The sequence below is a fragment of the Ambystoma mexicanum genome, chromosome 5p, assembly GCF_040938575.1.
Source record: "Ambystoma mexicanum isolate Mex_15411 chromosome 5p, UKY_AmexF1_1, whole genome shotgun sequence".
Classification (NCBI taxonomy): Eukaryota; Metazoa; Chordata; class Amphibia; order Caudata; family Ambystomatidae; genus Ambystoma; species Ambystoma mexicanum.
The window spans coordinates 1,206,756,918-1,206,783,441 of record NC_090930.1 but is presented as its reverse complement, the minus strand read 5'-3'; the positions used below and the strand labels follow the sequence as shown (position 1 = coordinate 1,206,783,441).

The 26,524-nt window shown below is 41.9% G+C and overlaps 1 protein-coding gene across 4 annotated transcripts in view; it reads left to right on the top strand.

Moving 5' to 3' along the window:
* The window catches only part of LOC138481499 (MARVEL domain-containing protein 3-like), a 401,994-nt gene that overhangs the window by 81,459 nt on the left and 294,011 nt on the right, over positions 1–26,524 (top strand). For all 4 annotated transcript variants that reach the window (XM_069613680.1, XM_069613678.1, XM_069613679.1 and 1 more), the window contains exon 2: positions 21,161–21,238. The gene's annotated coding sequence lies outside the window, so the exon portion shown is untranslated. The remainder of the gene's footprint in view (positions 1–21,160; positions 21,239–26,524) is intronic.

Genomic DNA, 26,524 nt, shown 5'->3' with positions numbered 1-26,524 from the left:
TTCCTGTTTCGGCATTTAAAGGCAGTACCTGGCAAATTCCTATCTGATTTCTATACATAAGGCAGACTGGTTGTCTTTGCCAGTGCTTGTTTTTAACTGAAATTCAGTGTAAGGAACAGCTGCGAAGAATTGTGTACTCGAGCACCAGCAAAGTAGCCCAGTGAATGCCCAAAATTGGATTACCTGAACACATGGTTTTCCCCTACAGATTGGGATTTTATGTAGCCCAATTGTGTCACTCTTATTCAAGCCAGTCGCATTCTCACTGCATCTACCTCTTGCATGCACCAGGCACGGTTAAAGGTATAACCATTAGGTGCAAGCTTCTCGCCACAGTAGATGCATTAACCTGTTGTAGGTGCATACCATTTGAGTACAACAAAACTACAAATCCCACAGTGCTAAGAGCTGGTGGCTGAAAAGCCCAAACTGACTTGATGTTGGCACGTTTGCATCTTTCATACCCACTTGTCATGTATATGTTTCTACAAAATTAGGTGGTTTGATGTTCTGGTAAAATAAAAATTCAGGAAAAGAATCTGAGAAATCTATACATGTTTCCAGACAATATTTGCAATAAGGCGAGTGAATATTTAAGCAGTGCGACAATCCCTTAATTTTAGTAAATGATATTTATACAGTGCACTGTCGCTACTGGAGTGGTCCCCAGGCGGTTCTGAAATGCAAGAGGGTAGAGTAAGTTAGTAGGACGGAGCGGGAGAAAGAGCAAGGGAGCTGTGGTGTGCGATTAGCAGCTTCAGTTCGATTTATGCTGTTCGCTGAGCTTTGGTGTATTGTGTGGTTTGTTTTGTTGCGTTGTAGTGTAGTGCATGCAGTTTGTTGTGCTTTAGAGGTATGGTTGTGTTTAGTTCAGGGTTTGAGATATGTATGCAGAGGGATGACTTTTTTTTTATTAGGGTTGGCTATAGACATTACCATCTAGACAGGACGCATGACATATACACTTCCGTCCATATGTGACCAGCTAATATTCATATTTCTGTCTAGATGTGACACAAGCTAATAATTTCTGTCTGGACTAGCTAGCGCAGTTGGAGTACAGTCCACCTAGATTTGAGATTGCTAACTAATAGTTCTCCTAGATGTGAAACATGGCTAGGCAGCACACTTCACAAGTTAATGAGTGTAAATGGGGCAACAGTTGCTAAATAGAAATGGGTATATGCAGGTGACGAGCTGTGGCTGACTAACACAATTGGCATGATGCAAAGTGTGGTTGCCTTACACGACGAGGCTGGTTTCAGGATGGATACCCGACAAAAGTGAGGTAAATGCCGACTAAGGCTGACGGGCATAGGTCGGCAGAGTGCCTAGGGGACCAGATTGATTAGACAATGCGACTGGTGGGTAGGTAGGAGTTATCCAGAATGGTTAACTGACCTAATGGCTTTAGGGTATGCTATGACCACCACACCATCACAGGCCATATGCATCAGACTAAAAGCCACTGGTAGCAAGAACAGCGTGGTAGTCCAAAGGGATGCATCAGTGGTTGTTCTCCCTGCCTGGACCATATGTGAGATATTGCCAATTCACACAGTTGGAACACAGTTCACCTAGATGTGAGTGGTGGCCAAGCTACACCGTCCGCCTAGATGTGGGAGGCTAACGCAGTGTCTGTATGCAAGATTTAGGGTGGTAGTGAACTAAGTGAGATGGGAGTAATATTACTGATATCTAAACATATAGTTATATCTAAACATTCTTTATCTAATAGTTATGTATTCATTATTTCATCAACTCGCTCCAGCAGCAGAAACCTAAACCAGACTGTTAATCACTAGACATTCCATTATGAAAAATCCATGTTACCGGAAGCTTGTTAGGTAAAGTGCGCTGGGTCCTATAATACGTTAAAAATGGTAATATATTCCATACATTTTATGAAGGTGGCTCCTATTTATTGTATTTCAGGTACAAGTAAATTTTACACATGCTATAAATTCATCACAATGTCCTTGTGACATGCGCCGTTCACCCAAGGTGCTAACATCACCCTATTGGAGCATGTGCCTATGCTTCACTCACATACGCTTTATCAAGTCAAAGAATATCATACATTCTCATCACATATCGCGTATGGAGCTTTCCAAAGATCCAATTACTATTTCACATAAATGAATTGAGCATGCACCATCCACTTGTCCTAGCAAATTCATTATACATTTTTATGACCAGAGGGGGGAGTACAAGGAAAGAAAAGGGAAACATAAAAGGGCACATATTAATAATCAATTCCTCATTAGTGCTTTTGCAAACAATAGCTTTAAGTTTGGTTATGATTTTAATACCATCTTGTATGTAGATCTGAACTTGTCTGGTCAAACCACCAGGGTGCTTACGAATGCTGCACAAACAATCTGCAAAAGAATTTGTTGTGTAATGCAGATGCGTCGGGGCTCTTAATCCATGCAACCGTGCATACTCCTTCTATTCCTCTGCACGATTCATTTTCCTGAATAGACCTGTAGCGCTGTCCAGTCATTTGGTCGACAGACAAATGGTGGTCGCAATTTGGTCGAAAGACAAATGGTCGCATTTTTTTTTTATTTTTATATATATTTTTCAGGTTTTTGTTTAGGAAAAAAGAGGGTTGGGGGGGCCAAAAAAAATGTGAAAATAAAAAAATTCGACCATTTGTCCTGTCGACCTTTTTTTTCGACCAAATGACATGTAACCACCTGTGGCTTGTCTCTGATTTACTTCTTAGAGGGGTTACTTGGGCAAGCATATTGCCTAGAACATACTATGGCCAGGCTCTCTAAATCGTTTATCAACTGGCGGTTTAAATCTCGGGCACTGCTAGATGTCTCTTTTCAAATCAACCTTGGTGACCATGTGAAGCTTTACTTTGAGGCAAAGGAAGGGTCAGTCTCCTCGGTGGGTACTTTTAAGGCTTCCATTCGTGGCATTGCGATGTCCACTGAGTTTGTAGTTCTCAAAACAATCAGGCGAAACATTAAGCACAGCAAGGATAAACCCCTGTCGCTTGGAGCAGCAACAGTCAGCTCGCCCTCCCTGTGCCATGCTTTCGGAGTTGAAGGAAGCATTGGACAACTTTAGAGACAATGTGGCAAGGTTTCTGAACACTCCAGTAGCACCTAGGAGATATGAAGAGGGTGAACAGCCGTGTAGGTTGTTGGCTCGTGCAGTTCATCAAGCCAGTGGCAGTTGGTGCATTCGGCTCATTAGGGATAAGTCGGGCACCTTGTTGCATACGTTGACCGAGGTTTAAAGTATTTGAAATGTTCTACTGACTTATACACAAACTTGCTCTGATGCTGACATCGATAGTTGTGGGAGACCCTCCAAAAACCTATCATCTGATATAGATCAACTAGATCTCCCCAGAGGACATTACTTGTGCAATTGATGCTTTGTCTGCAGAGAAGGCCCCAGGCCCAAACAGCCTTACTGCTGAATTATATAGGCCTGGCTAGCAGGCCCTCTTTCCGACTTGAAGACGTGTAGTACTAAACCCTGCGTTGCCCTCCATCTTCCCCCCCCCCCCCATCCCCCCACATCGTCCATGCAGCACAACTTTAATGTTTTCAGTTTGTGGGCATTATAAAAGATTTCTGTTCCATGTCGCTCTTAAGAATACACAAGCTCCAGTTTCCAGATATTGTGATCGTATTCCTTTTTCCATTGCTCCTTGGTAGATTGCTATCCATCTCCAGTGTCGTGTTCTGTAAAAATTCTCCCATTTCGTTAGTGTTTTTACAAGTGTCAGAGAGGGCTCTGCTGTATAAACTTGTTTCTCTCCTTTAATTTGTTCTGTATTCCAGCCCATGACTGAGCTTCCATTGTCCCAGTCGCTGGCTCCCACACCCAGCGCAGCTTTTTCTTGGAACTGTCATGGATTTCCTTTTTAACTTCCTCATACTAAACACAATCCTTTTTAATTCATTCTCACATGTGATTTGTATCTGTTTTAGAGCACAGCTTTTTACTCTGGGTGAACGTGGGGGGGGGGGCCCTGTCTGTGGACAGGTGCTTTTACAGCACATTGCATTCACATACAATCTTGGCGCTTTCCTCATAGAGAGGATGAATCGCTGGGTAAGCAACTGCTGCAATTCACTTTGGCGATCTCTGCAAATTCAAGGTGGTCTGATACATTCTGGCAAACTCTAATTTAATTTCTTCAGACAAGTTTGTCTCGCGTGCTCTTCATTCCACTTTTCACTTGTTCCATTGTCTTTTGCCTTTAAGTGCATGTGTGGCTCCTCGTCCTGTTCTCTTTATAGTGCAAGTTCCAACTGACTCCAGTCACATACTCTTATGTCTGCCCAGTCGCATTACACCATCCTGCCCACTACTAACATTCTACCAGTAGGGGCCCTACTTGGGTACATGCTAAACAATCACTCCTCCCGGATTCCTTTCTTAAAAACCTGTGTGGTGGCCTCCCTCACCTAGTTTTATTTGTGGGTTTGTTCGCTATATTTTGCTTATATAGCGCACCATAACCCGGGGGTATCCGGGCACTTGCAGTAAAGTACAGAAAGTGGTTGCAAAGGGTTACAAATGGGCAACAAATGCATATTATAGCTGTTACATAATACAGTGGTGATCATAATACAGATACGTTGGGTCATGAGGCATATATAGGAGAATAGAAAACGTGATCAGTGCAGGGTGTGACATGTGCTCTACAGTCGATAGGCAAGAATTAGACAGTTTTTTTAGTTCATTTTGAGTGAATAACCAAGCGATAGCATAGCTTCTGAATGCTTTAGGAAATTGTGTAGTTTTGATATTCTGAGGAATTGTGTTCCATAGTTGAGCGGCGAGGACCGGGAAATTAGTTCCGCCCACCTTTTTTAAGGTTGTACCTGGGTACCATAAGGCAGGAGGTGTTGGAGGATCTAGTGGTTCTGGCTGACGTTTTGTAGGTAAATGTATCTGTAATATACAGTGGGGCTCCCTGGTTCAAAGCTTTGTGGGTAAGGCAGAGTTTTTAAGTCTATTTTTTTTTTTTAAATTTATTTTATTTTCTTGGATGGAAAGCCATTTACAATTTCTTCTGGTGGCCGAGATATGCTCTCTTCAGGATATTATTGTTTTGCAGAATCTGCAGCTCGTTTTTTTTTGTAAAGTATTGTATTAGCATTTGTGCAAATACATATGCTTTAATAATTAACAGATATTAACGTAACAAACGGATAACCAATGCAGTCTTCATGTTGCAGTGTGATGTTCTTGTCAATTTGAGTGAGGAGGGGGCAGGTGTCCAGCGAATCGGACGCCAGAAGGGGTTAGTTTCAAGGGGTTTCCATCTCTCGGGTGGTTCTTCGTCAAATTGCTGTTAGGGGTGCATTCTCAGGGGGGTTTATGGTCCGCGGCGTACTGTATGCCGTGCAGCAGGGCTTTCCATGATTCTAGGGTGTCATTAGCATTGTCGCCGCCTGCGTTGATTCCTTTCTGCCAGGCTCTGGTCTCAGCTTCCATCCATCTTTCTAGGTCTTTAAGCCATCGTTCATGCCTTGGACCCCCTGGTGACTTCCAAGCCATTGCTATGGATCTCTTTGCGAGAATGCAGGCGAAGTCCATTAGTTTGAATAGGTGTTTGTACTTGCTCAGTCTGGGATGGGCCCCTAATAATAAGCATTCTTTTGGGTTCCACTCGTATCTGGTTAGCCCAGCGTTCGTGCAGGTGTTTTTCACCACGGAGCAGAATTTTGCCGTTTTTGATGCAAGTCCAGAACATGTGGATCATGTCAGCCTTGTTTCCGCACCAGGGGCGTTCCGGGGATACCCGTTTATTAAAGGTATCCACTTTAAATGGGGTCACGTACGTTCTATATAAGACATTCAGCTGGATCTGTTTGAATCTGGTGTTTCTTGACACTACTTTGGGGTATATTAATATTCGCTCCCATTCGTTTTCTGATAGTGTGATTTCCAACTCGGTTTCCCATTTTTGTCTGTGATGTGCTTTTCGGGTTGGGTCTGTCGATCAGTTTGTTATATAGGCGGGACACCGGTTTCCAGCCGTCAGCTAAGTCGTACATTTCCTGGAGGAGGGGATCTGGAGCGGGCTCCTCTGGCCACATTGTCCATTGTTTTGTGGCAGTTGTCTTAAGGCGATGGTACCACAGAAATTGGCCACTCGTGATTCCTTCGTTTGCTTGTAGCGATTCTAGTTCTCTGAATGTGCCCTCTTCATACATGTCGCCCCATGTGTAAATTCCGGCTCTTTCCCAGTTTCTGGCTGTTGCGAGATCCGTCTGTGTTTTACAGGCATCGGCCAGGATGGGATTGTTGAGAGTGTAGGGGTGTTTCAGTTGTCGGAGGAAGCAGGTTCTAGCCCATCTCTGCCTGCCTAGGGTTACTATCATGGGGACGTCAGATGGTTGTTTCATCGGGTTCCAAAGTATTTCCTTGGGGAATAGCTTGAAGGATGATTGCCGCAGCAGTCCAGATTCTGCAGACGGATCATCGGAGAGCCATTTAGTCACATGACTGAGTTGTGCAGCTAGATGGTATCTTTGGAGGTCTGGTAGTTGTATCCCTTCCTCTGTACAGGAGCGCGAGTGTGGCTAAGGAGAGTTTGTCTGGATGGCCCCCATATGAAGTCCTTGATTAAAGATTCCAGTTCTTTGAAGAAAGGAGGTCTGATGTAGTGGCAAACATTCACGAAGTAGTATAAGAGTCGGGGGAGGATTATCATCTGCAGCTTGTTAGTTATTGGCTCCTAAGTATAATCCGTTGCAGTAGTCCAGCTTGGATTGTAGAAGTGCTCTGACCAATGTGAGGCAGCTATCAGTGGACAGAAAGGGTCTGCAGGCCCTAGGCCGTGGCTGAGGCAGTCATACTGACTTGTTTAGTCAGGTTGCAGTTGGCATCGAGGTAGAACCCTAAATGTTTAACCACCTTGGCTATGGGTATGTTGTTCCAGTTTATGTGGATGCTAGTGTAATTGATGTTAAGTTTTAGTACGTTAGGTGACCTGAATAGGAGCTGCTCCGATCAGACTATGAGCAGCTCCGTCTTATCATTCAGGCAGAGGCCATGAGTGGCCATACATGCCTGAATGATGGTTTAGACTTCGTTGATCCGGCAGACATCTGTCTCGTAGGAGCCAGATAGTGGTAGGAGTATCTGTCATCGGCATAATTAGTATAGGTGACACCAAGATGGTCCATTTTGTCTAATAAAGGCTTTGTAAAGATCTTGTACAAAGTGGGCAATACAGAGGATCCCTGAGGGACTCCGCAGGTAATGGGGATCGGATCTGCCGCTGCTGTGGGCGAGAAGACGCACATGGTTCTATTGTCAAGGAAGGAACATATCCACATGATGGCAGAATTTGAGAAATGAGCAGCTGATGAAAGGTATTCACATACTATGTTGTGGTCAACCAAGTCAAAGGCTGCTGACAGGTCTAGGAGGAGTAGAATGGCAACTTTGCTTTTGTCTTTCAGGTCATCAATTTGGCTTTTAAGGTCAACTAGGGCTGTTTCATGTTGTGGTCTAAAGCCAGATTGACGAGCTCCTAGTAGTTTGAGCTCTAGGTAGTCTTGAATGTGAAGATAAGCTACTCTATCTAGAATTTTTAGAAGGAAGGGGACGGTAGTAATTGGTCCATAGTTGGTGGGAATAGCTGGGTCAAGAGTTACTTTCTTGAGTAAAGGGAGGACCCGTGACTGTTTGTTTTTAAGTTACTTGGGACTATGTTATTAGTGAATGAAGGGTTTATTAGTTTAGTGATAAAGGGAGCTAAATCCCTGGGCGCATCTTTAATAATCTGTGCTGGGCAGCTATCGCCTTTGCAGTTAGAGGGTTTTAGTGAAGCTATAATTTTTTGGAATTCGGGGATAGAGACTTGAAACTTGTGATATGGTCAGGGGTGGTAGGCAAAGTGGTACTGATTGGGATGGCTGAAGACAGTTGGAGGCGTTTGACTGCTCTTTTGGCCTGGGGTCCTGAGATTTTGTTGGTGAGCGCGTTTTGAATATTCGTGCACCAGGGTTTGTCCTTGGTACTGGTATCTATTGGAGGGTTTGGGTTCTCTAGTTCTCTAAGGACCGTGTGATATGTATCAAAGCCAAGACACCAAATGCATATTCTATTTCTTTTTAGCCCATGGGATATCTTTTAAACAAGCCCAGATATGGGCACCAAACCAATATGTGCTCAATATACAATGTCATTGTCTCCATACTTGGAGTCTGTTTTTTAATTAGCCATACCCCCGTTTCTCAACAGGTGTTTAATCTACAACACAATGTATTCAATAGTACCATCCTAGTGTGTACAATTGTAAAAAGACATTTGTCTCAACATTTGTCTCAAACTTCTATGTGATGTTCATTGATTGTTTCTACAATCATATTTCTCCGAAATACCATACTTTTACTGACTGGAAAAAGAAACTTCTTATTTTCATTTCTTAGTACATCCCTTCTATTTCCCTCAGTTTTAAGTCACTATCTCCCCCTCTCGGGTGGGGTCCTATTATCTGGATGATGGACCAATGGATATCCTCATATGTATGTTTGGCTGAGTTGAAATGCGCCACTAATGGATTATCAGGCACATTATTTTTTACATAGGACCTGTGTTCGCAGATCCTTTGCCGTATGGGTCTTTTAGTTTTCCCCGACATAGTAAATTACATGGACATATCACGTAAATGGCCCATTTTGTGTTACAATTAGAAAAATTCTTTAATGTCCACTTCCTGCCCTTTTTAAATCAATTTCTTTCATATTCGATGTAAGACTGCATACAGAGCATTTGCCACATTTGAAGTGGCCAACAACCGGTTGTGTGTTCCACAAAGTAGACTGTGTTGGGTCCCTTATTGGATCTGCGATTTTTATGTGTGGACCAACTTGTCCCGCAGATTCGGCATAGGCTTAAAGGCAGAATGTGGTTTACCTATTACGAAGTCTTCTGTGTTAATCGTCCCCCAATTTCTGAGTATACTGCATCTTAATGCGTTGCTAATAGGAGAGAATGTTGACACACAAATGATTTTATCTTCCTTTATCCGCAGCTGTTTGCTGAGGCACTCTTGTCTATTAGTATTCCTGACTCTTTTAAAGGATCTACGTATTAAATGCGTAGGGTAACCTCCTGCTTTCAATCTGGTTGATAGATCTTTTCCATTTCTATCAAAATCCTCCGTAAGGTTTCTTCTGATGCATAAGAATTGGCCAAATGGCAAATTCTCACGCAAACTTGCTGGATGGTAGCTATCGTACAGCAAAAACGAGTTTTTATCGGTGGGTTTTCTAAAAAGAGTAGTCCCCACGGTTATTGTCTACCTTAAAGATTTCTAAATCTAGGAATGCAATCTTTTCAGCACTCGACGACATCGTCAAGTTGATACAGGGTTCTTGTTGATTCAACCATGTGAAAAACAAGTCCAGATCTTGTACACTCCCTGACCACAACATAAAGACGTAATGAATGTACCTATGCCAGGTTTTCATTAGATGGTTGAATGGGTTGCTTTCTGCGAATACCAAGTGACACACTCTAAGTCATCCATAAAAAGGTTTGCCAGGTCTGGGGCAAAAGCGGAGCCCATACTAGTGCCATGTTGTTGCAAATAAAAGGTGCCATCTACAATAAAGTAGTTATTAGTCAAAGCTAATTTAATACACATTATTATTATAATAATTTAATACTCAGTGATGAAATTAGAGGGAACCGACTTGTCTTTTCTCCAAGAATGTGTGCATGATATTGATGCATTTCATCTATGGAATGCTCGTGTGTAAATAGAGCCTCCACATCCAATGTCCCAAAAGTCATCTGCTGTTATACTGACACTTTCCAAGATATGAATCATATGCGTTGTATCTTGAATATATGAACGCATCTTAGTAACGAAGGGTCTTAGGAAAAAAATCGGTGTAAATTGAAAGTGGTTCCAGGATCGACCCAATTGCTGCCACAATAGGCCTCCCTGGTGGGCAGAACAGATTTTGGGCAAACAATATAGAGATCGGGTGACAGGATTGTGTTGAATCAAAAAACGATTTTCTTCCTCACTGTCAATCCAGCCTTCTAATTCTGTGCAAGTCATCAGGCTTGTGATCTCTTCGCGAATCCTTGATGTTGGATCCCCGGGTAGGGGTTTGTAGAAGGTAAGGTTACTCAATTGCTTGCTGATTTCTGCATTGTAACCCTCTGTTCCCCACAGATATAGAGATGCTAAATGCACGACACCAAGATAAAGATCAGCGGCAGTGTTCTATCTAATGAATACGACTGTTAAAGCACTAGGAGCATTTGCATCCCGACTGCCCGGCATACGGTTGGGTAGATTAGTAATTGGTTGGTAGAGAGACTACAATACCCACATACATTTGGGTTGGAGTAGTCCTGATTACGGTTGACCAATAACGCAACAACGTAATCGCGTCATGCATACATGGCTTATTTGGGTCATGTGGTGATTCTACAGACGCGAATACGCTTTGAGAACACAGGTCACCCGCGCGAATGCAAACAAGACGTTGGGACGCCAGGAGCAAATTGAGGTACATTTTAGGATAATTCAAAGCAAAAAGAGGAGAGACTAATTATAGACGGAGCTAGAGCGACTCACTCTGGGCCTGTTGTATTTGTAGGCTCCATGATACGTAGCCTTTTTGGCTGCGACGAGTTACCAGCAGAAAGTAATACTGTATGTAATTTTGGCAAAAGAGGACGTGATCGCCGACTTGTTCTATTCCGTGGTAAGAACAAAGACACATGGGGAAACGGGATGGTTGGGAAACAATTGGGTAGTAACGCGCCGTTTCTTTTTCGTTTGTCAAATTATAGATGAATCACGGCTTAGATCAGTTTAGAAAATAACAACCATGTTTGGCATATGGGCCCTATTTGGTTGAAGATGATCCAAAGGATGTACTAAAATGAAAAGAAGTACTAAGATGGTACTTCGTTACTTTTTCCAGTGAGTAAAAGAATCATATTTCAGAGAAATATGAGTGTAGAAACAATCAATGAACATCACATAGACGTTTGAGACAAATATTGAGACAAATGTCTTTTTATAATTGTATAAACTAAGATGGTACTATTGAATACATTGTGTTGTAGATTAAACACCCGTTTAGAAACGGGGGTATGGCTAATTAAAAACAGACTCTAAATAAGAATGGAGACAATGACATTGTATATTGAGCACATATTGGTTTGGTGCCCATATCTGGGCTTGTTTAAAATATATCCCGTGGGCTAAAAAGAAATAGAATATGCATTTGGTGTCTTGGCTTTGTTACATATCACACATGATATTAATATGTCTGTCTTTTAATCTTTTAGATTTATTTGGGAGCACTTGTTGGTTCGTAGTATGCAACACGTATAAAACGTCTGCGTGAAGGAAAAAAGAGTGTCCTGTAGACAATCTATGGAAAATGCAAAGGAAATATTGATTTGATTGTATTAGAAAATTGTATTTAGATTCTAGAAACACATGTTTAGTGTTGACACACTTTTTTCGCTAAAGGAAAAGGGGAATGTTGCAATGAAAACGCACAGACAATTGTCGTCACATGTTATGGTTGGATTTACAAACCTGGCATAAGGTTTTTTGATGCAACTCACTAATGAAATGGTGGAAAGATAAGGTTTTTTTTACATGTACTCTGATTATATTAATGGTGTTTTATGAATTGATAGACATTAAAATATGTATATATATTTTTTTTAATATCTTTGTGTGCCTACCTACATTTTGAAAGGGTAGGGTGTGTATGTATCTGGCAGATACCATAGACAGACTTGTAGCCTAAAAGGGAGGAAGCCGTTCTGATGATTTTGTTTGTTTCTGACATGGTGTAGTCCTCACCCATATGGCCCCTAAAAAGAGCTACAGCTCTGTTGGCTGATGTTTTATAGGGTCCATGATGTCAAAAGCCTCCCTGTGGGGACCTGTTGTGGTTTGTGGTTGGGTCTTCCTTTGAGGGGCCCTGTATAGTTGTCTCCTTTTGTGGGCCCTTGTAGTTCTGGATTTGTATAGGGATCAACGGTGGTGATAGCCTCTGTGTGGTGTTTTTCGGTTGGTTCACATGAAATCCACAGTAGCTATAATTCCATCCTTCTGTTAGGTTCAACAGTGGCTTTGCGCAAAGTTCTCCTAGATTCAGCTGTGGCTATACTCCAAAGGTTCACCTAGCGAGAGTGCAGCAAGATTTAAACCATGCCTGGAGTCGCACAGTAACAAAACCATTGAGCGCAGCAAGATTTAACACCATGTTAAGAGCAGGTGGCAGTAATGTAGGAGTGGCAGGGTTTTATCAGAGGGCACGACTGTGTATCTTGGCTAGTAATAGCCAATCTTGTGGGTTTGTGACCCTTTGCATCCTCTATGCAGGTGGCCAGGGAAAGGCCATTACTGTTGGATCCTGACCCTGGGGGTGGACATGCAAGGGAGGATCACCTGGATGGAGGGTCCTTGGGGACTGGGATTGGGGTACCTTTAGGCAGGACATGGAATCCCCCTTATCCTCATAATAACCAATCTAACCTCTCCCCAACCTTTATGGGTCATTATGAAAGTTCCACCTTTTGAAATGCATACCAGTACTGAGACGAGGATGAAACCTCTAGGATGAGGATTACCTTCTTTAATCATCAGAGTACTGGGATGAAGATGTCTGGGGGTCAGGCATGTCCCACTGGTTTAATTTGGGTCAGGCATTGCAGAACCCTGCAGCCGGTTTGAGGACACTTGAAATAAGCGGGGCACTCTAGCAAGAACGTGAATGTAGTAACAATTAATGGAATAAGTGAAAGTAACTTATTGAATTGAATGAAATGAAGCAAAAGTTTTCCTTATTGAATACTGCATCAAATGAAACGAACAAAGAGGCATTTATGTGACTACTGAATTAAAGGAAACAAGCAAAGGTATACTGTATCAAGTGAAAGCCACAGTTCTAAGTGAAAACAACATCTTTGGCAAACTGAACTATTTACCTGAATGAAAAACTTTGAATAATGTCGAATCAGGATTAAAGAAACATCGGTTGTTAAGCTGTGGTTGAAGAAACTGCTTTTTGAAAAAATGATTGAACTCTGAAAGAAACCTGGAAGTTCCTGGTTGTGTGACCTGTCGTTGGGAGGGAAGGGGGTGACTATGGGGTCTAAAACTGCACCTAGAGCAGAGAACATATCCACCTCGATCGTCACAAAGATATAAAAACTGGACTTTGTTCCACATAAAGGGAGAAACACATTGAACCCCGTCGTGAACTTGTTGACATTTGGGAAAGGAAGCTAAAGAGTAAGCCAGAGCTAGAAAACCGCTCAGAACTTTGCTTGGAACACGGTTTTGGTTGACGTCCCTAAACATTGTTTTGTATTAGTTGTGAGGACCAGCATAGGATTTGGACACAGACTGACTTTTAAGTTGAACATATTGATGCAGACTTTCCTTAGTTTCTTTAGGTAGGGAAATCCTACCTTGGTATAGGGCAAGATGGGCCTTACTCCATCCTGACATTGTCTAAATAAAATGCTATTCAGCTTGGAATCTGTTGTCTGTGTCTCCTTCCATGATGCCAACCTCAAAGGTTGAACACCTTTTCTCTAGAGAAATGTTAGTTAATGGTGGTATCGTATTTGTAGGTTGAAGAAAATGGCAATGGCTACAAACTTAGTTGGGACAAAGTAATGTTGTATTCAATGTGCTAACCACTATACTGCAGCCAGTGCCGAATAGCTACAAAGCCTATGCATTGCAGACCATTGTTCTATCGTCTGGGCATGTAGCTGTACAAGTCATGTGAGAGGCCATTGAGACCCCAAACAATTCATGGAGCAAGGGCAACACCATGCACATCACAGAAAATACATGAGTCACGAGACGTGTGTTGGTGCAAAACGTCCCATGCATGTAATGGTCCTTCCACCATTATTACATATCATATGCGTTTTGGCATCGGTGACAATGATGCAATGCATCACCCAAACTTGAATGATAATTCCAATTAAACAATTCAACATGTGGCTAGCCACAAGTCTGAGCAAGGAAAAAGGAGGGGGGAAAAATAGTGCGGGGGGGGGAGGAAACCTAACTGAGTTAGACCATGAATTGGAGACATGTCCGTGCTGAGGCTGCCTGGTAATGAATTGCACCTCAAACGTGGCTCAAATGTTTTTAAATGGACAATCAGTTTGAAGGGTCAGTCTACCTGGCACATAGAAAGCTAATGACGGAGTGTCTCAACATGTGGATAAAATCATCTATTGCCCCTTAAGCTGCGCACCTCACGCAGTGTTACAATCAGAGCAGTAAGTAATCAAAGGTGCGTGTCGTGACAGTTGCATAGACTGCTGTAAATAAGTAGAACAGAATATGCATTATTTTTACAGTGCCCATAGCACACAGAACTGCAGTCCCAACCCAAGTATATCGCAAAGCATACCAAACTATGACCCATCCTGGGTCCATCATGGTCTGTCTTATGGAAGCGGTGAGAAACCAGAGGGCATCTCTACCGCTAGTCCCTGGAGATCTCTCTCAGGTGGTGGCCAGGGCACAGCCATCACCTTTGGATCCAGACCCTGGAGGTTGACCAGTACGGGAGGATCACCTGGGGAGGGGTCTCCGGGGAGTGGTGGGTGAGGCGGCTGATGGTGAGACACGGTATTGCCCCCTTTTTTGTTAATCTACCCCATCTTATTTTTTTTTAGGATATTCCGAGGTCCCAACTACCCATAACCCCAGCCCCTTTTTACACAGACACTGGGCAGAGGAAGAGGTTGACTGAGAGTAACAAGACTAACTCTCATACATCGTACTGAACATGTCCCGTTAATTGGGTCATGCAAAGTCTGGTGCATATTAGCTCTCATCACACAGATCAAAGGCAACACCTAAAGACGCACTCTGGGCAAGGCGGAACAATAGTGCGAGCAGAACTTCTGGGACAAAAGCACACCTAGTGGAGCAGAGTGACGAACCAAGGGTTAAGTACAGTGGGTAGAAAGCCCCAAAGGTTCCCTACTGGAGGCCATTGCCTCAAACGGGCTGTGAAAGACCTGTGGAGAAGGCCAGATCTCGCAACTGAAGACTGCATTGTTTCAAGGACACCTCCTTACTCACACTACCATTATGGATTCTATTGTGTTGCATTTTTAAGCACCAACTGAAAAGAACCTTTCCAAGAGACTGCTATAGACTTGTCCATATACCTCGGTAGTCGAGTTGTCATGTATTTGCACTAATCCCACAAGTAATTGAGATTGATATGCAGGCATTTGTACTTAAGCCGCCTGTTTCACGAACCGGTTCTCATTCCATATGGGGTTTATCTACATATACTGTGCACTGTTCAGTAGCACAATCCGCACAGGCAACGTAGAGGACTCCCTCCCGGGGGCCTTGCATCTGCATAATCACATGCTCGCTCACGTGACAACCCGCCCACTCCACTTAAATCCGGTAGGAAGGTATAGCATTATCCAGTAGGCGAGTCGGAGGAACACACGCACTCTGCTTCCATAGGTAAGACCAGATTTGACCCGGGATAGGTCAGTTTGGCGTGCTTTGGCACTTTAGAGGGAACTATAATCTGGATTGGGACTAGTTCTTTGCACCATGGGCCCTGTAGAAATAACAATGCGGCTTCTTTTCTACTTATTTACAGCAGTGTTTGCAATTGTCATGACACACACCTTAGATTACTTACTGCTCTGATTGTAACGCACACAGCACTGTGTGCGCAGCTTGAAGGGCAACAGAATATTTTATCCACATGTTGACACTCAAGATGGTCACTAGTTTTCTACGTGCCAGGTAGATGGATCCTTCAAAAATATTGTCTATTTTAAAAACCTGTGAGCCACGTTTGATTCATTATCGGTCAGCCTCACCACTGACCGGTCTCGACTTCATGGTCTAACTCCAATCTAAATATATAAATAATTAAATATAGTGCTCATCAGGTGATCCTGGCTTGGCAGGAGTAGCGTAGGACTATTCCAAACGTTACTATTCAAACCGCAACAAAATGTACAGTATTTTACATAAACATTGGGACTAACTCGATGCAGATAATTACCTAAAACAATACATACATGACCACTCTTTCATAGTCTATAAAAGAGCCCCCACTAATAAGCCTAGTCACTTAGCAAAAATCAGACCCCATTGTCCCACAGTTTGGTAACTTACCAAAATGGTTCTATAAATGTGGACTTTGCAAAATTACACACTTGATTTGTCTTATTGGAACAACATGGGGGGGAGGGGGAGTAAACCTAGAAACTATTTTTAACCACAATAATGCTCTCGATATATGTATGCAGTTGTACCTAGAAAGCACAATAAACCATTAAAAGGACATATAAATCAATATATAAGAGCAATATACTCACCTGGTGATACCCACTGGCAATTGGATTGCTAACAATACCAGCAACAACATTCAAGAGATTCGATTGAAGGGGCATAAGAAAGTTATCATGAAAGAAAGAAGAGGCAGTACCGGACAAATCGTGACAAGGAGCACAATCAATTTGCCAGTTTAATTTGACTGTCAATGGATTGAAAAAGGATCATAAACTACAATCACCCTTACCCAAGAACTGAAATGGTTACATTGAAGCAGCATCATAATAATGGGCATAATGTAATCTAAAACTAGGGAATTATAACCATGCATAAGCAATTGATGTTAATATTGTAGATGATGCTTGCTAAGTCTATACATCTTGCAATCATGAAGTTTAATTGAAAAAACCAAATTGGAACATAATTGTATATACACTGACATTAAATCTAATTAGCCAACATTATTTACACTTCATGTGATGGTTATAAAAGGCGTCATGAAAGAAATATTACAACATTGCTGATATAAGTAATATAGAAGGAGACCAGTATACTCCAATACCGCTAGGTTAGATATTTCAGTATGTTCTAAGATGTCTGCCGGTTAAGACTAACATTAGAGAGGCACTTACATTCGAGTGGCAAGAGTAGTTCTATTTCTATAGTGGATCTAGAAGACCCCCGAAATCTACAAAACTACTATGTGAATGGAGTTGCATTCTTTATAGAAACCCACCTTCCATGTGTTTAACAGCCTAGCCAATGATCAAGAACAACACCAAAATGACAAAGGTAAGTAGCAATAACAAATGGATACAAACTTGATGGGGGATGGAAAAGTCGGTGATAATTTAAAAGATAATGAATTTGGTTTACAATCAATTTCTGAAATTGCTTTGAATCTAATCTTAAGAAAATGGGAGAGGGATGCACAACATAGTATACCTAAAGTTTATGGGATTCAATTTAGTCACAATCTTCTTGTGCTCAGGGTTAAACCCTTTGCTAGAGGGTGTAGAAACATCCATGTCTGGATCATTTTCTCCTAATGAGAAACCCTTAAGCACATCAACAGGCAATCTACCTAAATCATATTGAATATACTTTACATCTTTCAGCATAACAATCAGTGAGCACTGATAATAGGAAAATTATCAAATCAAAATGTTCATGAAAAAAGTGTAAGTTGACACGGAGTGTATTTTAAAATGGAATGTAGTTTGAATATTACATATTAGTTGTGCATGGAACATTCCAAAACAAACATATCTAATTTCAGTTTTACATATATGTTCAACCACAAGTGTAGAGTGGAATTGAAGGCGTATATTTTAAATGTGAAACGTGTACCACCAAAGAATGTTCCTATAGGTATATGGACGATTCTAAAGATGGATCTTATGTCCTGACAATGGCTGTTCCAACACGATTTTGAATTAAATAATCATTTAGGGGTATAGGAACTTCCCTTCCTAAAATAGTAAACGAGAACCTAAATTAACTCTATTCTCCTAGGCCTTCTTACAATTCAGTAAAACCAATACAAATTCACTGACCTGTATACATCAAATCAGATTCACTTTCACATCACAATCTAAGAGGAGACCTGCATCTACAACCGCAGAAATTACATGTGTAACCACAAAGAACAACCTAGTTGTGTTCAGATAGTCTAATCATAGACCTTGGCCATACCTTCATTCAAAGTAAGAGTATTTACTAGGGAGCACAGAAGATAACTTGTGTGTCATAAGTAAGAATTAACCCCTACATCCAATTTCTCACACAGAAATAAAATTAATATATTCCAAACCAGAGGTCCAGATGGCACAGACTTAAACTATACAGAAGTAACCTATTCCTCATACCTTGAAACATGTAAGGTGAGCAGTGGAGCAGACCAACAGGAAATCTGCTGTGTGCCCCACGCTTGGAATATGAAGGAGAACTAAGTGGAGAGATGCGTTTTGTCCTGGACAGTGTCTCGTCTTCCAGCCTTTGGTTCCCTCGCCACGGAACCAGTGTCTGGTTTCTTGCACCTCCAGGGCTGTCTTGACAAACTATCCAGTTCATTCCCTCTTTATGATTGAGGCTGCTTCTTGTAAGATGTACCGTGTGTTGGTTCAGCGGTGGGCTTTTGCCTCCTTGCTCCATCTTCAGGTTAGTGGTCATTTGTACTTTACCTAGGTAAGCCTAACTTCCTTTGGAGCAGTATAATTAATAAACCCTCTACACTACTATAACAGAGGTGTGGGGTATAAGGACATTGGAGACCACAGTGGAGGATGTGAATACTGCATTTTCCCAAGCTATCGTCCTGGTCCCATGGAGGACTTCCCTCCCCATGAGGTCCACCTGCATAGTACCACTTCTAGGGTGACTATCAGGTTGAGGCCTCACGTCCCTGGTCCCTTAGGAAGGGGCTTCACCCATGGAAGCAGTGACAATACCCCGGGATTCATTACATAATGTAGACTAATGTGGAATCTGATCCACCTTTTGTATAGCTTTATCGATCACCTCTGTTCTACTTCTTTGCAGTAGCTTCTGTCTTAGATCTTCCTTCTTTCTTTGGTATTCCTATCATTCAAGATAATCCTTTTAGATTGCAATAGTTGCCTAAAGTGTATGCTCAAGATTTTGTCGGAGGTAAAAACTTGTGGCCAACAACAACTGTTCCTGTCGGTGGGCTTCGTATACAGCATGGTATTAAGTTCACCCGTTTCACAGTAAACTTCCACGTCCAGGAACTGAATTCAGTTATAACTAAACTGAGTATTGAGTGCAGGTTGCTCATATGTTCAAAAATGGAAGTAATTATTGTTGGGAACCTCTCCAAATGCCAAAGACGACATTGATATAACAAATAACACTTCAAGTGTTTCGTTCCCCTGTGCATTTTCCAAAATATGTTGAATTTCCAAAAAGTACACAAAGGCATAAGCATAGCTAGGGGCCATCACTGCGCCCATCGAGATCCCTGATATTTGTAAAATGATCTTTTGTTTCAAACTTTGACATTATTCTTTGATAATCTTCAGCAGTGCATGGTGTTTAAGAGTAGCCAATCGACCGCTTTGATGCCAGCCTTGTGTGGTATATTTGTATAAATGCTAGTTTCGTCCATGGTAAACAATAGATCAGTGCCTTCTGCAAAATTTATAGTATCCAATTTAGTCAAGAAAATGACCTCTCTCTGTATGCAGGGTTAACCTGTGTAAGTGGCTGTAAGACTTTGTCTATATATTGGGCCAAGGGCTCCAGATAGGCTCTTGGAATCTGCTATGATGGGTCTACCTGGTGGTGATGGTATATCTTTAGGTTACACATCACTGGCAATATGGGATGTAATTTGGATAGATTATTTTCTGCCTCAAGAATAACCCCATCAATCAGTTCTTTCACATGGTTGGTAGGGTCTCCAGGAATTTCTGTGTATGTTTCATTATCTGATAATTGCCTTTTCACCTTCCTTGCATAGTCCAGTGTCTTCATTTGCACCAGTGCAGTGCCCCAACCGTTTTAGCTGGTTTTTAAGGACCATGTCTATGTTGGCAAAAATGTTTGATAGCCTGATTTTCATGATGAGAAAAATGGCCATGACCTTTACTTCTGAAACTAATGTGCCCCAATTTCTGTAATACCTTCGTCTGGAATCTATCCAGGGTGGTGGTCTGGACTGGAGGCATATATTTGCTTTTATTTCTCATCTCCTAAAATGCAGGTGTTTCAGAGCCCACTGTCTCAATAGTTTCAAAGAACACTAAGCTTAATTTTCGAAACAACTTAAAAAAGAAAATGAACTTTCTCTTTCAGAAGGGTACTGTTATAATGCGGTACAAAGGAAACTAATTTCTGTAATGTTAACTTCTCAAAAGATTAGAGCTGATAACAAGAAATGTTGACCATTAGGTCTTCTGAGCTGGAACGGTCTTCCTTGGGGGGGTGGGGGCAGTTCTATTCTTTCCTCTTCGTGTTTTCACATCTCTTTTAAAAAAAAAAAAATACCTATGGATGAGCCCGCCCCACGAATGTTCTCCACACTCGCTGGCCCTTCACTTGTAGAGTCCTTATCTTCCACCTCTACACTAAAGATGTCAGATGAAGTGCTTTTTGAAATATTTTCACCTGTATACCTGGGGGTGGGGGGTGACTGTTTAGATTTGGAGTAAATGCCTGTCTGGTAACATTCCTGCCACAAGTAAACAATTTCAAATGTATAGTCCAGTGTATCTCTATTTTTCTTTTTTTGATTAGATTTGTTTTTTATATGTATCTAATTTACTGTTTAAATCGTTGAAGATCCCCTGGATATCCTCTGGGGTGATTAATAATGTTAAATGTGATTTCTCCTGATTAGTTTCCTCAGGTCTATTGGTATGTACTAACTCTTATCACTAACTTTAATTAAATACAATATTCTTGCAGCTTTTTCCTCTGAAAAACCTAATGTTTCTGCACGATTGTAAGGAATTAGTCGGTTTGTACTATCCCAAATGTAGCCACAGAATAAACAAAAGAAAAATGGGAGAGGGATGCACAACGTAGTATATCTAAAGTGTGTGGGATTCAATTTATTCACAATTGTCTGGTGCTCCAGGTTAAACCCTCGACTAGAGCGTCTAGAATGTACATCTGTCTGATTAACGCCTAATCTTTGCAGTAAATTCAAGTAATCGCAGGTTACTGGCTATTAAGGTTCAAGACCAATTTTGCAAAGGTGAGGGGCAATCATGAATGTCTACGCTTAACGGTGGTGGAATATTTGGGGATATAAAATTACCAACTTTATAACCATTTTTTAAATGATTTCATATTTCTTTGCAGTGAACAACATAATTAAGGATACCTGTGATTCAGTAAGAAAATTAAGGAAGTTGAAACATCAATTTTAACTTCATATATGTGAGTACACATGAAATGGGTGAAACCAGTCCTACATTATGGGTTATGATGGACAGAATGTGGCTTTTATTGAATGATTGAAGGAAAAAATGCCATTGCACATGTAAAGAGAAATTTCGGAGAGTGTAAAAGTGCCTTTTTATATGCCTAAAAGTGACATGGTATATTCTCATGCTTATGTACTACTGTTTTGTGGTAACTGTAACTTGGTTTGGGTGGGCTGGTTTTACCTGGGTTTCATCTAAACTGGTTTTACCTGGGTTTCATCTAAACTGAAATGAAACAAACTATCATTTTGTGCACTGCTACAACTATTCTTGTGTGGGTACGTCAAAATGGAAGCATTTGGTGTAGTTACCTGAAAAAGGGGGATCTCCATGTCCTTAAATCGAACAAAAAGATATCATCATTTAACGTACTGTTGGCAGCTGCCACCCCTCCCCCGAGTCAACAAATGGTCTGACCTTTCAAAAAAGGAAAAGCCTGCGCTTTCTCTGAGAAGAGCTGACCGGAGAAGGAGCACTTTACCCAGGTCTGCCCTAGGCTTTGTTTGGCAGCAGCACATTACGATTCAGACATTATGGTTGGAGATGAGGGGGAGAACCTATGTTTGATGGTTCACAGTAGCAGGCGAACCACTGAGCTGTGTTGTGATTACAGGGCAGTGTGACAGCCCAAAGGACTGCCAGCGTCAAATCCTGAAACAAGGGGGGTTGTCCTACCCTCTATGGATCTTAGGGGTGCGCAGGGTAGGTTCAGTGCACACTGGTTTTAGACCCTTACGGGTGCCCATGCAGTTTGGGCAACCGTTGAAAGAAACAGCATGCTTGCTGCTGTCAAACAGATATCTCTAATACAATATTCATGTACAAAATTCCAATTCTTTTATGCAAAATTGCAGCATTAATTAGCTGATGCTTATTTTCTTTGTGCAAAGCATTTTAGTAGACTTATTATGTATGACCATCTATAATGTCCATTGTGGAACACAAAAGCATAGTTAAACATTCACTATGACATAAATGTAAAGGTCAAAGGCATGGTAAATAAAGCATTCATTTGTACATTTTAACTGGCAGTTTGTAAGAAAAAATGTTCCATGCCAATGAATGTAGAAAACACAGGATGAAAGTGCAGATGAAGGAGACGTTGGAAATCGGTCTCCTATGCCCGGCTAAAGTCCGATCTCCTATTTGGTCTATGTCTGGGTGTGATGTTAGGAAATGAAAATGCAGCACAGGATGAGAGCCCGATAGTATTTTGGGGAAGTGTGCTGCTGACGTTTCTGCAGAAATGGATGGTAGCCTTCTTCTGGGGCCAAAGAAAGTCAGGAGACTGTGTTAAGAAAAACAGAAAAGGTAGAGAAAGTATAGGAGTACAGTTAAAACAGCAACAGGTTGCTGATGAGGGTCAATGTGGAGCATTAAATGCTAAAAACAAATCCTAAAATCGGTTCCAGAGACAAGCTCCACTCACCACTGGTCGTGTGTCCAGTTGGAGCGGATGAACGCGAGGGGTTTCATCATAGGGCAGTTGGAGAGGCGGAAGTAGCCTGTGTGGGCGTAGGTGGAGTGGATGGCCGGCATGTGGGCAGGCGGCCTGTGAACAAACAATGCCGGACCCTCCTGATGCAACATGTGACGGGTCGTGTCCTTTTTCAGTGCAGTAGCACTTCATTTTTTTTTTATATTTACATTTTTATTGGATTTACAAACATAACGGATAATACAAAACATATTAAGAAGTCTGCAGTTCTACAACACAAACAAAATATATAAACATCACAAAAATCACAGTATGTTGAACCTCACTAAAAATAATAGAGAAGCAGAGGATATAAGGACATTCTTAGGTTATCAGTTCTAGGAACCTTCCCCAAATCTGGTCATGTAAGTTCATTTTTTTTTTTTATCTCTGAAAAAGATAATTCTCTCCCTTCTGGCCACCTGCCATAGGTCTGAAATCCATTCTGCAAACTTGGGTCTTTCCTTAGAATAACTGTTTGTAGCGGAATTAGAAGCCCTGAAGAACCAACATTTTTGAGGGTATGGGATATCTGCCAATAATTCATCTTTGCCCAGAATCCACTTACATAGTCTTATTCCGCATCCAGTATAAGAACCTCATTCATTTTCAGTGAAACTGTCCTCCAGAAGCGCCTCAGTTCATAACACTCCCAGATCATATGCTCAGTTCCTCTAGCATGTCTACATCTCCAGCACGCCTCTGAGTCAAGAAGGCCCCTAGCATGTAGCCTTTCAGGTGTCCAAAAAACCCTGTTTAAAATCTTGATCTGACGACTTCTCACCCAGATTTAAGGATGTTAATGCTACATTTTGCCAATATTTGACCACCTATTCTCGCACATCTCAGTGTCTAGTGTATCCGACCATTTGACCAGCAATTCTGAATTTGGCGCCTTGTATTGACTCCGCTTCTTGTATACTTTAGATGCCAAATGGCATCTCTGGTTGAAAGAATTTGCATCAGAAGGCCATCATAGGTCTGCATCTGGAATTTTGTTCATCAATAACTTCAACTTTCTAAACTACCTCATTGTACAGTCCTGTAGGCCCTTCTTTGTACACAGTTGTTTGAAATTGAGCCATTTTTACCCGTCCAATAGATCTTCTAGACACTGGATACCCCCTAGTAGCCAGTTCGGCCAGAGAAGGGATTGATGCCGGGATTCAGCCATATCAAGGTGATGGAATTACCTACTATATCCTGCTTGCTTTTCTTCAGAAGAGCTCTCCAACATGCTCTGATTGAAAGTTGTTGGCGGAAAGGATTTGCAGCCAGCCCCACCCACAGAAGTAAGAATAGCTCTAGGGGAGAGAGGAGATGATCTACTGGTCTCCCTCCCCCTGCGTCCAAACATCATTTGAGTTTTGAATTAATGGATCTAGGTGCCTTGTCCCAAACGCCAGTTGATAGTTTTCAAAGTCCAGAACACCCAGACCACCACTCCCCTGAGACAATTGCAGCTTCCACAATTTCAGACGAGGCTGCTTACCTTCCCATAGAAGGGGTTGAATCGAGCTCTCAATTTTCTTTATGAAACACGTTTTGATCTGTAGAGGAAACATGCTCAGCACATAATTGATGGAGTCAACGTCATTTTGATAGCATGTACCCTGCCCCTTCAGTTCCTTCCACCTTTTCAGGTCTGACTCCAGATTTTGGGTAATACATGCAAGATTGATCTCCATCATTTTCGACATATCCTTTGTCAACCAATTCCCTAAATAATCTTTTCAGGACACCAATTGAATCCATATGTACTCATACTTAACATTGAACAGGAGCTTGACACTGGCATTACCTCTGACTTCATCCAATTGATCTTATATCCTGAGACTCTTTGGAAAGCCTCAATTTGATCCATCAACGCTTTAATTGAAGATTTGTTTTGCAAGACCAGCAGCATGTCCTCAGCGTAGAGCCAAACATTTTGGCAGGCCTCTCCAAACTGTACTCCTTCACATCTTCTCTAATCCGGACAGCAAGTAGCTCCATTGGAATCATGAATAAGATGGGAGAGAGCGGGCAGCCTTGTCTCGTTCCCCTCAAGATCAAACGTCTGTCTCAAGAGACATATCTTGTTTTCACACAAGCAGTTGGCGAAGAGTATGAGCCTAATCAGTTACTCCTGAATCCAAAACCATCCAGATGTGCCAGGGGGTACTACCCCCCCCACCCTCTATCCTGTCGCAAGCTTTCTCAGCATCCAACGACACCGCCACCTCCTTCTGAACCTTCTCATGTTGTCAGAGGCATGCCTTCCCTTCACATAACCAGCTTGACTTTGGTCTATTATTGTCGGTACATATTCCACTCTCAATGCTAAGTCTTTAGCAAAGATTTTGTCAGTATTAATCCTACTTATGGGTCTATAGCTGCTTGTTAACAAAGGTAATTTTCCTTCTTTCAAAAAAGTTGAAAGTGTGGCATACCTTGTTGTCGCTGGTAATTGACCTTCTTTTAGAGAAGCATGTAACATGGCCAGCACCAGATTGTATACTTCATTTGGTACAGCTCAGCCGGCAGCCCTCTGGACCCGGGCATTTCCCAGAGTTTAACATACTTGCAACTCTAAGTTCCTCCACACTTATTTCTTTTTCAAGGTAGCACCTTTTTGAAGTGAGTGGGGAATAAATAATATTCGAAAACAAGAGCCTCTCTGTCAGACATTCACGGGGCAGCTTTTGTGGAGGTGATTAAGGTCACAGATTGTGCTCCGTTTAATGAGCTGAGGCATTTCAGTGACTTACTAGATGCCATTGTCACAGGCAATTTTAAATGAAGAAATGTATTATCCCAGGCCCTGTCTTCGTGCGTGCCGGTCATAAAGGTAGCAAAATATAGCTAAAGTTCACCTCAAGGATTTATCTCCGATCACAGGCAGCACGGTTGTCCATGAAATCGAAAGTGAAATGTCAGGGAGAAAAAAACAAGTGATTTTGAACAAAACCGAAACGTTCACTTTTTTTCTCCCGCGGATATTTCTGTGAATCCGCTCCCCCTTAGTTACCTTTTGGCGGCACACTTCTCTGTGTGCTGCCGACTGTCTCCCTGCGATGCCAGTTCCCTTCCCTTAAATCATGTGGATGGGAACTGGCACCACAGGTTTCTGGTTTGTCATTATTCAGGAAGTGGGGGACACCCCTGCAACCCCCGATGCCATGCTAATGAACAAGGGTGTGGGGACACCCTGCAACCCCTGCCCTCCTTGTTCACTACAATGGTTTGTACAGCTGAAATTCAAACAAATCTACCATACGGTTTATTTGTGTTTTCTTTATCTTTGCAATACAGATTCGGGCAGCCCAGCCTGGGATGCTTATTTCAGTGAAGGGTGAACTGTGACTCGCCTATAGTAGAACAGGAAAGGAACTTTATCAGACAGCACATCAGCTCAACTGCTCTACCCACCCCGCACCCTTCCACCGCCAGTGACCGGAGAGTCACACAGAGGGAAATTAATTTGTTTGTACTGGGGCTCATAGTCTGCCACTGAAGGGTTCGATGCATTAAAGAGTACAAATGAGAAAATATCATACAACTCTGCCATCAATAATATCATACGACAATGATTATTTAACTGATGGCATCAAACATAAGATCACTGTAGGTATCTGCACAGATTTAGACCACCCTTACATTTCTACATATGCGTTTTTAGCATTTTAGAATAGTTCATAACAATGAATACATTGTGAAAAATAGTCAACAGCTACATGTACATCACTACTTGTGAAGCTTTCATTTGTAGTAGTTTGATAA